We start from the raw sequence: 14,550 nt of genomic DNA on the forward strand, positions 1-14,550 counted from the left end.
TTTTTTAGCACTTAAAGATGTTCTCATTTGGTACCAATATAAATGGTTTCATTCATGTTGCTGTGAAAATGAAAACACAGTGTCAGAATGTAATTTTTGTTTGTTTGCTTGTTTGTTTTTGAGACAGAGTCTCTCTCTGTTGCCCAGGCGGAAGTGCAATGGTGTGATCTTGGCTCACAGCACCCTCTGTCTTCTGGGTTCCAGGAGTTCTCCTGCCTCAGCCTCCCAGGTAACTGGGATTACAGGCATGCACCAGGACATCCAGCTAATTTTTGTATTTTTAGTAGAGACGGGGTTTCACCATGTTGGCCAGGCTGGTCTCAAACTCCTGACCTCAGGTGATCTGCCTGCCTCAGCCTCCCAAAGTGCTGGGATTACAGGCATAAGCCACTGTGCCCAGCCCCAAAATGTAAATTTTTAAACCAAGATGTCCAATTTCAGGAAGATAAATCATCCCTTTTGAAGACAATTATAAATATTCAAGTTTTCCTTCATGAAGGTAATGTTTTTTGTCTAAGTCAACATACTTTACCATTTTTAAACTTTTCTCATCATATTTTTGACAGCAGGTTTTCCAATTTTGACAGCTCTTTAAAAGTAATTTTAACAGCCGAATGATTTCTCTTCTAAGCAAAGTCAGATTATGTGAAATGTCAATGTAAAAACTATACACTTTGACACATAATCATTTTTAGTTGAATTTACTTATTAATTTTGCTTGCTATTACTAATAAAACATAAGTGCTTAGCTAATTGTATTGCTTTTTGAAATGTTTTAAAGGTATTTAAAACTGTATCCTTTTTACTACAAAATGTCTCATTTCATTACAATTGCCCTTCCAAAAATGAAGAAGTGGGGGGAGTAGCAGTGCTAGGTTGATATAAGGCAATTGAAAAACTGAGAAAAACGGCTACTGTAAAGTAAAAGTCAAGCTGGCATTGGCCCTAACCAGGATTATGATAAGGATAGAAGAATCTGAATCCCCTGGGGACCTTTTACAAAATATATGCATGCCCCATCTCCCCATACCCACACAAAGCTATGGTCTCAACATTACAGCTGAGGTGCTGATATACTCCCGGGACTGGAGGACAAATAATGTCTTTTCACCCACGCACCCTTTCACCTGGTAGAAAACCTTTGGAAACAATTTAAATAAAAATTGGCAACTACCTTGACCGAATTAATCCAATTAATTTCTTCAATCCTTTATTTCACAAAGTGTTGCAAGAGGTGAGGTAATTACATTATAAATATAAACAAATGGGTTGTCAGTTAAAAAGTCATCTTCTCTTTATCATATTTGCTCTACTCGGCCTAGCGCGTAGCTCATGCCTGTAATCCCAGCACTTTGGGAGGCTGAGGCGGGCAGATCACCTGAGGTCAGGAGTTTGAGACCAGCCTGGCCAACATGGTGAAACCCCATCTCTACTAAAAATACAAAAATTAGCCGGGTGTCCTGGTGCATGCCTGTAATCCCAGCTACCCGGGAGGCTGAGGTAGGATAATCGCTTGAATCCAAGAGGCTGAGGTTGAAGTTAGCCGAGATCTACTCTTCTGTTTCATGATCATTTTACTTTGGTGATTGAAAGCTTGTTTTTTTCACAGAATGACACTGTCGTTATTGTAAAGAAAATAGTTTTACAGAAGAGGACTTCATTTTAGTTGATGATCCACCACTATGTGTTAAATATCATCTGACCATTCTTTTCCCTACTCTTTTTAACCTTTATTTTAGATTCTGGGGGCACATACACAGGTTTATTCCAAAGGTATATTGCATGAGGTAATGGTTTGGAGGACAATTGAACCTGTCACCCAGGAAGTACGTATAGTACCCAATAGGCAGTTTTGCAACCCTTGCCCCCCTCGCTCCATCTCCCTTCTAGTATTCCCCAGTGTTTGTTGTTTCCATTTCTATGTCCACATGTACTCAACATTTAGCTCCTACTTATAAGTGAGAACATGTGGTATTTGGTTTTCTGTTTCTACATTAGTTCATTTAGGCTAATGGTCTCAAGCTGCATCACGTTTTTAAAGGACATTATTTTGTTCTTTTCATGCCTGTGTAGTATTCTGTGGTGTATGTATATCTGCTTTTCTTTATCCAATCCACCATTGATAGGCACTTGAATTGATTTTATGTCTTTGCTATTGTGACTGGAGCTGCAATAAACATACAGGTGCAGGTGTCTTTTTAGTAGAATAATTTATTTTCCTTTGGGTACAAACCTAGTAATAGGATTGCTGGGTTGAATGGTAGTTCAACTATTAGTTCTTTGAAAAAACTCCATACTGCTCTCCACAATGGCTGAACTAATTTACATTCCCACCAACAGTATATAAGCACCCTCTGCAGCTCTGCCAACACTTATTACTTTTTAAACTTTTTAACAGCCTCCATTATGACTAGTGTGAGATGGTATCTTATTGTGGTTTTGATTTACATTTCTCTGAGGATTAGTAATGTTGAGCATTTTTTTCACATGTTCGTTGGCCATTTGTGTGTCTTCTTGTGAAAAGTGCCTGTTCATGTCCTTTGTCCACTTTTTAATGAGATTAGTTGGTTTTGGCTTGTTGATTTGTTTAAGTTCTTTATAGATTCTGGATAGTAGGCCTTTGTCAGATAGATAGTTTGTGAATATTTTTTCTCATTCTGTAGGTTGCCTGTTTACTGCTCTGAAAGCATCTCTGGCTGTGCAGAAGTTATTTAGTTTAATTAGGCCCCACTTGTCAATTTTTGTTTTCATTGCTTTTGAGGATTTAGCCATAAATCCTTTGCCAAGGCTGATGTCAAGAAGACTATTTCCTAGGTTTTCTTCTAAGATTTTTGTAGTTTGATGATAAGACCACAATTCTAAGAAGAATAAGAATTGTATCTAATGTATAGCACAAGAAATTCTATTAGTAATGAACTAAGCAAAATTTAGTAAAGTCAGATTATTTTTATTGGATAAATTTATTCAGAAATGTACACTGTCTCAAGTATTAAAGTGGATTCTAAAACATCCTATGTCCCCAGTTATTTCAGAAGTACTCCATCTCACTTTAAATGAGTAGACTTGCCCTAGAAGAATTAGGAACATTAATTACATTTGCAATATTAACAAGTAAACAAACAAACAAAAAATTGGCGCGGTGCGGTGGCTCACACCTGTAATCCCAGCACTTTGGGAGGCTGATGCGTGTGGATCACAGGGTCAAGAGATCCAGACCATCCTGACTAACACGGTGAAACCCCGTCTCTGCTAAAAATACAAAAAAAATTAGCCTCGCGTAGTGGCACACACCTGTAGTCTCAGTTACTCGGGAGGCTGAGGCAGGAGAATGATGTGAACCAGGGAGGCGGAGCTTGCAGTGAGCCGAGATCGCGCCACTGCACTCCAGCCTGGTGACAGAGCAAGACTCCATCTCAAAAAAAAGAAAGAAAGAAAATAAGAAAATCTGGGAATTGTAAGTTCATTTAAGCTATTTAGTCCCACTTCCTAGTACCTAACATCACTGAGAAGTTGTACCCCATCGTCTGTCTGATTCCTTCTAATCATGGGGAATGTATTACCACCATATAAATTTTCCATTTTTCTCTGCATCTCTTGGTTTTAGAAAATTCGTCCTTATAGTACAGAATGACAATTTACCACCAACCAGTTTTACTTTTTTGGCCTTAGTGGTTCTAGCCAATTAAGCTATTTACTTTTCATGTTGCTTTGTTCAAGTCTCTATGCTTCTCTGGGTTCATGCTTCATCCTTCATGTAGTCAACTAGCATTCTTCATCCTTAAAGCCGATATCTCTGACTCCAGTTCTTTTATCATTCTAATTTATCCTGAAGCCTGTGTCATCTTGCCTCCCTTCTCAGAAACCTTCAATGGCTCCCAATTTTCCAAATGAATTAGGTACAAATTCCTGAATTTGAGTGAAAATTCACAGATGAAGCTGGTGACTTGTATTGCCTCTGGAGGAGAACAGGTCACTTGGTGGGGAGTATGGGTAGACATTTTTACCAGATTCTCTGTTTCAAACATTTTGGAAGGTTTCTAAAAAGCTTATAGGACCTACGACCTGTGCCTTATAGGGCTAATATAGTCAAAAATACTTTGCTCAACTCAATTTATTTTCAACAACCAGATGTGTCCCTTGCTTCTCACTACCACTTCAATGAAATTTCTCTCGTTTTGGTCAGCTAAATCATTCTAGACCTCACTTTTCTTGATCTCATCATGGTTAGGCTAACTAAGCTCTTATTTTTGAAATTCTCCATTGGTCTTGGAATGCATGTTTCTCCTGCCTTTCCTCCTCCTACTCTAACTGCTTTTTCCTAGCCTTCTTCGTAGGCCCTTTTTTCTTTGCTCATCCTGCAATTGGTACTTGCTATAGTTCCATCTTAGGTTTTCTTGCTTATTACTTCATTCATTCTTCTTTTATATCTTGATTTTCACCATTGCAGACTCTAAGTCAGCCACTTAAAGGCAAACAAATTGTTTGGTTAGTAATGCCAGAAAGCACAAATTTAAAAAATTGGGAAAAGCAAAACATAAAAGAATATGTTCATGAATGGGTTCCCACTGTGGGAAACTGAAGATGAATCCATTAAAAACTCTTTAATGTATCATGTACAGTATGTCTCAGAATTGTTCAACTGAGAGAGAGCCTGAGCATTTATCCCCTGCCTCACATCCTCCTTGCCTAAGGTTTCCCCTAAGGACATTAAATTCCGGCTACCCTGTATGATATCTGAGCAAGCTCTTATGGCATTGGAAAAAGCTCTTGGTCAGAGAAGCGGAGATTACGGAGTTTGAAGTAGAAACCTGCCAGTGATAATAAAAACTATCCATTGAGACTACAAATGAATTCAGAGAATATGAAGTGGAGTGTTACAAAGCTATATTGAATGATCTTATCTGTACTCATAGCTTCATATACTACCTATTTACTCATCGCTACCAAACAATTTATCTTCAGTCTAGATCTCTCTTTTGAGTTCAAAGGCTCATTGGGCTTTGACACCTGAATATCATAAGAGCATCTCAAAATCATCTTCACAAAACTAAGTTCATCATCTTTTATTTAATTTTTTTCTTATCTCTAGAAGTCATCCTACACCTCTTCCTTTCTCTACCCCCACAATGCAAAAAGTCAAAAATGTTATCAAATCAACCTCTAAATTTATTTTAAAGTGACTTTAAATACCCCCATTGCCAGCACCTTACTTTAGGCCCTCGTCAAAAATGTTTAGCCTGGCCTACTACAAAAGCTATCTAGATGTTTTTCTGCTTTGAATCACCTCCTAGAAAACATCCTCACAGTTGCCAGAATTATTTCTATCAAGCATGTAAATTTGATCTTCTGACTTTGGCTGAAAATACTTCAATAGCTCATCATCCCATCCAAGAAAAGTCCAAACCTTTTAAAATGGCCTCTGAAGGTTTTTGTGATACTGCATTTGGCTACTTCTCCAGCTTCATCTTCTGCCAAAAGCTCTTACACTTCTGTCACTTTGCATATTCAGTCCCTATATCTGGAGCTTTCTTACTCCTCTTGTCTATCTCACTAACGTCTCTTCAGACATTAAGACCTAGTTCACGTCATCCTCTTTGGGAAGCACTCTCTGGTTCTACCAAGTAGAATTCAGTTTGACAACCACAAGAACAAAAATGGCATGTTAAGAAAGCCTGAATAGAAGAATTTCAAATCCAAAGGAGACTGGATACAAAATCCAACATCTCAGTCAAGCAGAAGGGAAGAGAAACAGAAGAAAGCACTTGCCAGCAGAACCCTCCTGCTTTAATAAACTTTACTAGAAGCCTCGCCTAGTGACTTTTACTGAAGTTTATTTGGTCACAACTGTGTCACAGGGTCATAGCTAGCTGTAAGGGACAAGGAGGTTATACAGATTTTTTTTAGCTGTGTACCTATCCCTAACAAAATTAGGACTCTGTTAACAAGGAATATGAGAATAATGGATTTTTTTTATTGTTAACTATTGGTGTCCTTAGCAATAGGTGGCATTAATACATTCTCATTATGAATGAGGAAATTAAGATGTAAAAAGCTTATGTAATCTGTCCAAGATCACAATTAATAATTAAAGATTAAACCTAAACAGTCTAACTCTAGTATCATTGCTCATAATACTCATACGTTTACTTATTATAAGTATTTAGGTTCTAATACTTTGGGCATCCTAACTCTTAAAATAGGGATATGTTTGTTCCTTAGCATGACTACATTGCCCAGAATAGGATTTTACACACAGAAAATTTTCAATATATATTTCTGGATGATGATGATGCTTAAAAATGGTTTCATTTCTTAAAATAACTGTCAACTTTCATGTTAACACATGCACGTTTCTTTGATTGAATTCATGTGTGTATTTCTGCTCCCTTCCAAAACCTTATTAATTACAAGAAAAATGGGATGGGAGAAGAAATAAGATAAAACATACCAATGAAATTCAGAAACTGCAGATAGAATAGGATGGTTGAAACTGGCTTGGTAGACTACATGCAAGGACATCCAACAGAACCAAAGGCATAAATGTGTTGCTGAACTAAAAAGAGAGTAGTTAATTAAAACTTTGCATACCTGCTTCCTCTTCCTTGCTGACAACCAAGGTTGGTCCCCTCTTGTAGGAGATTGCAAGCTTCCTCCATAAAGAATACTAAAATTTGGGATCTCCCACAGAAGTGCCCAATCGCTACATTATCAACTGATGTGAAACTCACTACACAGTACTCCCCAAGCATACAGTTTGCAAACAGCATTTCGGTGCTCTTTAGTTCTCAAATATTAATGAAAAGCCTTTGATATTAAATATAACAATTGTAACAAAAAGAAAAAAGTTTTACTGAGAGGAAACAAAATCAAGGAGAAAAAAATTTTACTATAATTAATATCCTGAGAAAGATGAGGGAGTATTTGCACCAATGAACCAAAAATGAAACATTCAGAGACCAAGAAAGAGTTCTTTGAAATATTAAGTAAGAGAGTCAAAATAGACTATCATAAATTAAAGTTGGGCTGTATGTGAAAGAAGAAAAAGTCTTTCAGAAAGCATAACAAAAAGGCAAAGAGATAGAAAATTGTTTTTAAAAAATCGTAAAATCAAAGAGTCAGCTCAGGAAAGTAAAAAAACAAATAACAAGATTTCCAAAACAGGAAAAAAAGACATGAGAGAGGGAACTATCAGGGCAATAATACAAAAATATTTCCCAGACCCGAAACACATGAGGTTCCAGAATGAAAGCCACAACCAAGAATTCAGCAAAATTAATGAAAAAGTCCCACACCAAAGACGCATAGTATTACAGAATTTTAAAATGGGAACAACAGACGCTATGGACTACTAGAAGGTCGGTGGGGAAGCTGTGTTAAAAACTCCCTATAGGGTACCATGCTGATTCTCTGGGTGACGGGATCGGTACTCCAGACCTCAATATCATGCAATATTCCCATATAACAAATGTGCACGTGTACCCCCTGTGTCCAAAATAAAAGTTAAAAAGAAAAAAAAGGATGAATAGAAAAATTTCAAATCCAAAGGAGACTGGATATAAAATCCAACATTTCAGTCAAGCAGAAGGGAAGAGAAACAGAAGAAAGCACTTGCCAGCAGGACCCTCCTGCTTTAATAAACTTTACTAGAAGCCTCGCCTAGTGAATTTTGCTGAAATTTATTTGGCCACAACTATGTCACAAGGTCGTAGCTAAAATTTTTTTAAAATAAAAAATTTTTAGAATAAAATATATTCTAAAAAAAAAGAGAAAAGAATCAACCCTGAGAAAGAAAAAGAGAGAAAATAGAACATATACGAAGAATCAAGAAAGATAATAGTATCTAACATCTCAGTAGCATCATTCTTAACAGAAGGTGGAAGATAATGGAAAATTTGATAAAATTTTCAAATTTTGTGAGAAAACTATTTCCAACCAGACTATCAATCAAGGGTAAGAGTAGAATACAATCATTTTAAAGTAATTCCTAAAATAGTTTTTCTTCTAGGTAGCCATTCATTCTCAGGAAGGTATTAAAGGATATACTCCACCAAATCAAAGAAATAAGCCAACGAATATCAAATCCGGGAAAAAGGGAATCACACGAAGGAAAGTGAAAAAAGTAATTTCCAGGATGATGAAAAAATGTTTGAGCAAAACAGCTACACAGTAGGTCTTGACCAAACTAAACAAAACTGCCTTAGAGCAGTCTGGGCTGGAAGAATAGATATATTCAGACAATAATAATAATAAAAGGAAATACATATATTATATATGTAGTTGGGTATAAAAAGATTTACAATTTTGGTGGAAAGTTGGCTCTGAAATAACAATGGTCACATAAAAAAAAAACTAAACAAATGTAAAGTAATCTAATTATGAACCAAGCTCTAGGAAAAACAAACAGTTGTATTGAAAGTAAATGCAATCAAGGGGGCATACACTTCAAAGCTATACACAGTATTTCTAGCCAAAAATATGTAACCACATAATGTTATTTTTTAATAGCTTTATTGAGATATAATTCATGTATCATAAAATTCATCCTTTTGAACCATACAGTTTTGTGTTTCTAGCATACAAATAGAGATGTGTGCAACCATCATCACTATCCAAATTTAGAATATTTTCATCACTCCACAAAGAAACCCACACCCACTAGCAGTCAATCCTTATTCCCTCCTCTTCCAACTCCTAGCAGCCAATAATATATTCAGTATCTCTACAGATTTACCTATTCTTGACATTTCTCATGAATGGAATTATATAGTATGTGGTCATTTGTGGCTGGCTTATTTAAGCACAATGCCTTCATGTTCATACATGTTGAACATTGAGACACTGGTACATAGCATATATCAGTATTTCATTTATTTTTATTGCCAAATATTGTTTCTTTGTGTGGATATACTGTGTTTTGTTTATCCGTTCATCTGTTGATTAACATTTGTGCTGTTTCCACCTTTTGGCTATTACAAATAATGTTTTTGCATGAACATATATTTTTATTTCTTTTGGGTACAATCTGTGAGTGGAAATACTGAGTCACATGATAATTCTATTTTTAGTATTTTGAGACATTTTCAAGTTGTTCTACAAAGTAGTTGTATGAATTTACAGTTTCACCATTGATGTGTGAGTTTCAGTTTCTCTACATCCTTCTCAATATTGTTATTTTTTGTTGTTATTGTTGTCTTATTTTAGCCATCCTTGTATGTGTGAGGTGATAATTCATTATGATTTGATTTGCATTTCCCTAATGACTGTTGATGTTGAAGATTGAGTATTTTTTCATATGCTTATTGGCCATTTGAATATCTTCTTTGGAGAGAGGTCTGTTCAAATCTTTTGCCCATTTTAAACTTGACTTACTTGTTATTGATGAGTTGTAAAATTTTTTTACATGTTATGGATGCGTATTCCTTAACATATATGTAATTGATAAATATTTTCTCCTAAACTATGAGTCAGAATATATTTTTAACCTAAAAATTTAATATAATTGTATTTTTAGGTTAGAGTTGTAGGAAGTGATTGTCGTATGTGTGTGTGTGTGCAATGCTTGTATGAATTTAGGGAGGATGTTTATTCATCCAGCAACTACTTGCACTTGAGAAGAGAACAACAGCAAATCCAATTTCTGCAATTGAGTGCTATGATGGTTTTCATATTATAGCACAAATAATAGGAAGTTGGTGAAAAGAAATTTTCAATGCCCCTTAGTGTCTCCACATTCTCTACTCCATCTCCTCTACTCCTTACCCCATACTCTACAGATGTATAGAAGGGAGCTGAGAGAGATAAAAAGTCAGATATTTCTTAAAATACTACAGTAATGACAAAGTAAAAAATTGTCTACTAAAACTGAAGAATGAAACAAGTAAATTTGACAAATCAGGCTTTTTCAGACTAGCTTTTGGAAAAAGGATTTTCCTCAAAATGTCCTAGAGGAATACAACTTTTTCATGAAAAACATTCTCAGGCTCTTAGGAAGAAACAAGAATCCAAAAGATTTTTGTGATGGAAACTACCAAAAATCTAGGACAATGTCCATTGTCTAATATCAGTAATCTAGGACAGTATCCATAATCTAGGATATTCTTCTTTTTTTTTTTTTTTTTTGAGACGGAGTCTCGCTCTGTCACCCAGGCTGGAATGCAGTGGCCGGATCTCAGCTCACTGCAAGCTCCGCCTCCCGGGTTTACGCCATTCTCCTGCCTCAGCCTCCCAAGTAGAGACGGAGTTTCACTGTGTTAGCCAGGATGGTCTCGATCTCCTGACCTCGTGATCCGCCCGTCTCGGCCTCCCAAAGTGCTGGGATTACAGGCTTGAGCCACTGCGCCCGGCCAATCTAGGATATTCTTACTTTATGTTAACAGAATATGTTCATCAGATGATGGTTCTTGAAATCCTCTTGAATCTTACCATTAAAGATCATAGGAAGAAATGTTATGTTTTTATGTGCCTATATTCATTTTTAATTTTACAATGTAAAATTGCATTTGTTAAACATCCATGTATAAAGTATTTATTATGCACAAGCACAAAATGTAAACATGAACAAAGGAGACACAGCTCTTGTTCAAGTCCCATCCCTGGGGTCATGCCTAGTAGTGTAGACCCTTGTTCATACCTTGTTCATACCTTATGCATACCTTGTTCATACCTTGTTCATACCTTGGGGACTAAATTATATGATGTGTATGCAAAACAGAATAGGACAAACGCCCTGTCTGCAATAAGTTTAAAGTGTGTTTGTAATAAGAGGCTGAAAAACAAAAAGATACTTTTACAAAGCCTGGTAAGTGTCAGAGTATGGGTAAGTGTATCATTTAACCAAGCCCACAGCTGACGGAAGTGGTCAGAAGACTATTAAGAAAGTATCTGTGCTGAGACTTCAAGAACAGATTGAAAAGTTGAAAAAGGAGTAAAAGTACACATCACCAGTGGAAAAGTAGGTGCAAAGGTTAAAGGGGAAAGAATATTCATACATTCCTTCCAACTATATATATATATATATATATTTTTTTTTTTTTTTCTTTTTTTTGTTGAGATGGAGTCTCACTCTGTCACCAAGCTGGAGTACCTTGGTGCGATCTCAGCTCACTGCAACCTCCACCTCCTGGATTCAAGCAATTCTGCTGCCTCAGCCTCCTGAGTAGCTGGGAATACAGGCGAGCACCACCATGTCTGGCTAATTTTTGTACTTTTAGCAGAGACAGGGTTTCACCATGTTGGCCAGGATGGTATAGATTTCTTGGCCTCGTGATCTGTCCATTTCAGCCTCCCAAGGTGCTGGAATTACAGGCGTGGGCCACCGTGCCTGGCCCCAATTATAATTTTAACTATTTCAAACAAAGAAGTTTATCACTGACAAAATAAGATTAAAAAAACAAAATTATTGACATCATGGAGCATGCATTCTAGTGAGAGAGACAAAAATAAACATGATAATAAATAAAATATATGTTAGTTAAATGGTAAGAAGAAAAATGAAACAGGAAGGGTCATAAGAAGTACGAAGGAGTGGCTGAGTATTTGATAGTGGTTAGGAAAGATGCATTTCTGCATAAAGGAAAGGAGGAGTGTGTGTATTGTTAGTATGCCTGCAGAAGGGGAAGTGTTCCCAGCAGAGAGAAAAGGAACAGTAAATTTCTTGAGGTGTGAACAATTTGGATATATTTGAGAAAAGGAGGCAAAAGTGGCCAGACAGAGCAGTGAAGAAAGAGACACAGCCCTTGTTCAAGTCCCATCCCTGGGATCATGCCTAGTAGAGTAGACCCTTGTTAATGTATATGTCTAAACAAACTTTAATTCAGACAACCAGTAATATTAAATTATCTCTGAGTGCACTTTAGCTCCTCATCAGCTTAATTGTTTTCCAGTAAAAGTAAAATGCACAATATGAAAATTAAATAATATTACATGTCAGAGTTTAAAAGAAATATTCATTTAACATTGGAATAGTTTTTTTCCCCAGGAAATTTTGTTCATTTATTTTGTGAGAATTTTTGTTTGTCGCTATTTGTTCGAAACATAATACAATTGTGAGACCCATACCATCGCGAGATTGTATGGTTTTATAAAGGGGAGATCCCCTCCACAAGCTTTCTTGCCTGCCACCATGTAACATGTGACTTTGCTCCTCATTCACCTTCTACCATGATTGTGAGGCCACCCCAGCTGTGTGAAACTGCGTCAATTAAACCTCTTTCCTTTCTAAATTACCCAGTCTCGGATATGTCTTTATTAGCAGTGTGAGAACAGACTAATACACATCTTTTTTCAATAACTTTTGTTGTAAAAGAAGTTAGTGAACAGGAAAGATTGTAAAGGGAATAAGCTAGAAAGGGAAGTGGAATCAAAAGGGAAGCCTTTGGAAAAGGGAGTGACAGCAACATGTTTATGTGCTATGTGAATCATCCAGTAGTAAGGGCAGTATGTGTAGTGCGAGAAAAAAAATATGTGTGGTGCAAGAAAGAGAGGTGCTGGATTTACATCTTAAAGTAGGTGGGAAGGGAACTGAATCTAGCACAAAAATTGAGGGCTACACTTTGTTAGGAGTATGAAAATAAAAGTTCAAGTAAATTAACTCAAATACACTTAGGTCAATAGATGTCGATATAGAAGCTTATGTGAAGTCTCTTCTGTTTACTTCAAATTTCTTAGTAAGGTGGAAATCATGGTGAACCCACTTAGGATAAGGATGGGGAAAGACATGTGGGATATTTGATGACAGAAGGTATAAAATAATCATCTAAGTTTTAGGAAGGAGCTAGAAAAATATAGTGTGATTGCTAGACAGCATAAAGCAGCCACTTGAGATGAGTGATTCTAAATTTAAGATGAGGTCAGCATTGTTTTGTATTTTTTCTCCAACTGCACTCAGTTGCAAGGAGGCAAATGCAGAGTAGGTTGAGGGTTTTATTTAACAAAAGTTGTATTTTATCCAATTAATTATAATGAAGCAAGAGTAGAGCAAAGAGGTAGGTGGTGTTTTCAGGGAAGTGATTATCATTGACAGAAGGTCTTTAGAAGGTCACACCAGTTTAAAACCAAGACACATTTTAAGCATCTTTGGATTTCATCAGTTGCTATATTTTATGGTATTCCTTAACAGCATAGGGGAAACAGCATAAGGAAAAAACCACAGTTTTCTGTGAACCTTTTCATTTTGTGGTTCTAAAATAGTTGCTTTTATTCTCTGCAGGTCTTTAAATTGATTCCTTTGAAAAATCAGAGTCCTCCATTATCAATAAAAGTATTATGATGTGGGCTGCTGTAGAATAGCAGAAAGTTAAAAAACAAACTTAAAATCAGACAACCAGTAATATTAAATTATCTCTGAGTGCACATTATTTAGTTCCTCATTAGCTTAATTGTTTTCCAGTAAAAGTGAAATGCACAATATGAAAATTAAATAATATTACATGTCAGAGTTTAAAAGAAATACTCATTTAACATTGGAATAGTTTTTTTCCCCAGGAAATCTTGTTCATTTATTTTGTGAGAATTTTTGTTTGTCGCTATTTGTTCAAAACATAATACAATTGTGAGACCCAGTGCCTGCTGGCAAAGTTGGAATAGCTGTCAGCAGGAAATGGCAAACTAATAATAAGTGCTGGTAAAATATTTATATTATAGTTTACTGGGAAGCTGAGTGTAGTTTTGTATTTCATTAGTGCTTGAGGCAGTACATAGTAACATTTTTTTTTGCTCCAAAATAAATGGATAGAATTCTAAATGCTGTAGTAACTTATCTTTCAACTATCAGCGGGGGAAAGAAAGAATTAATAATAATAAGTCCTTTACTAGTTGAAATTTAAGAAATTTTAAACAAGGTCTACTGGGCAGTAATTAGCAGCATCTCACATTTAGTGTTATTGGACACTAGACTGCTGGATCAGCCACTTCTGTATGCAGACTAGTAATTTAGCTCTGGTTCATAATTTTCAATAACAGAGCTATTCAAGAGGGAGGGGTGGTCTTAAACTACCAGAGGACTCAGAAGTATGGTGACGTTCAAGTACAACACTGTTTATGTACTCCCCAAAGTGTATCAAAGCTCAGATCCAGAGAAATAAAAGAAAAGTCAAACAAAACAAGCATTAGACTGCGTAAAATAAGGTATGGACAAGGCAAACAGGTGAGGCATTGTTTAGGTGGCTAAGGTAGATCAATATCTATTCTTACAAGCCAGGAATCCTGCCTGCTTTCCTCTGGTGCTCTGCAGATCATCTTACGGCTTGCAGACAGACTGTCGCCTAACCCCAACTGACAGACAACCTATTTCACCTCTGTACAAATCATACCCATCTTCTTTCTTTGTGGTTCACTGAAGAGAGAAAAAATATAACTGTCAACATAAAATAATACCAGATTGGTTTTACTACACTTGAACATCCCTGTTCATTAACTTAATTTCAAAATGATTAGTCCCCAGTTTCTCTTTTATATATAATTTTAACCTACTTAATAAAATGCAAGTATATTGCGAATATAACTCTGTGTGTGTGTGTGTGTGTGTGTGTGTGTGTGTGTGTGTGTGTGTGT

Source organism: Piliocolobus tephrosceles, chromosome 6 (genome assembly GCF_002776525.5).
Source record: "Piliocolobus tephrosceles isolate RC106 chromosome 6, ASM277652v3, whole genome shotgun sequence".
In the NCBI taxonomy this organism is placed as follows: Eukaryota; Metazoa; Chordata; class Mammalia; order Primates; family Cercopithecidae; genus Piliocolobus; species Piliocolobus tephrosceles.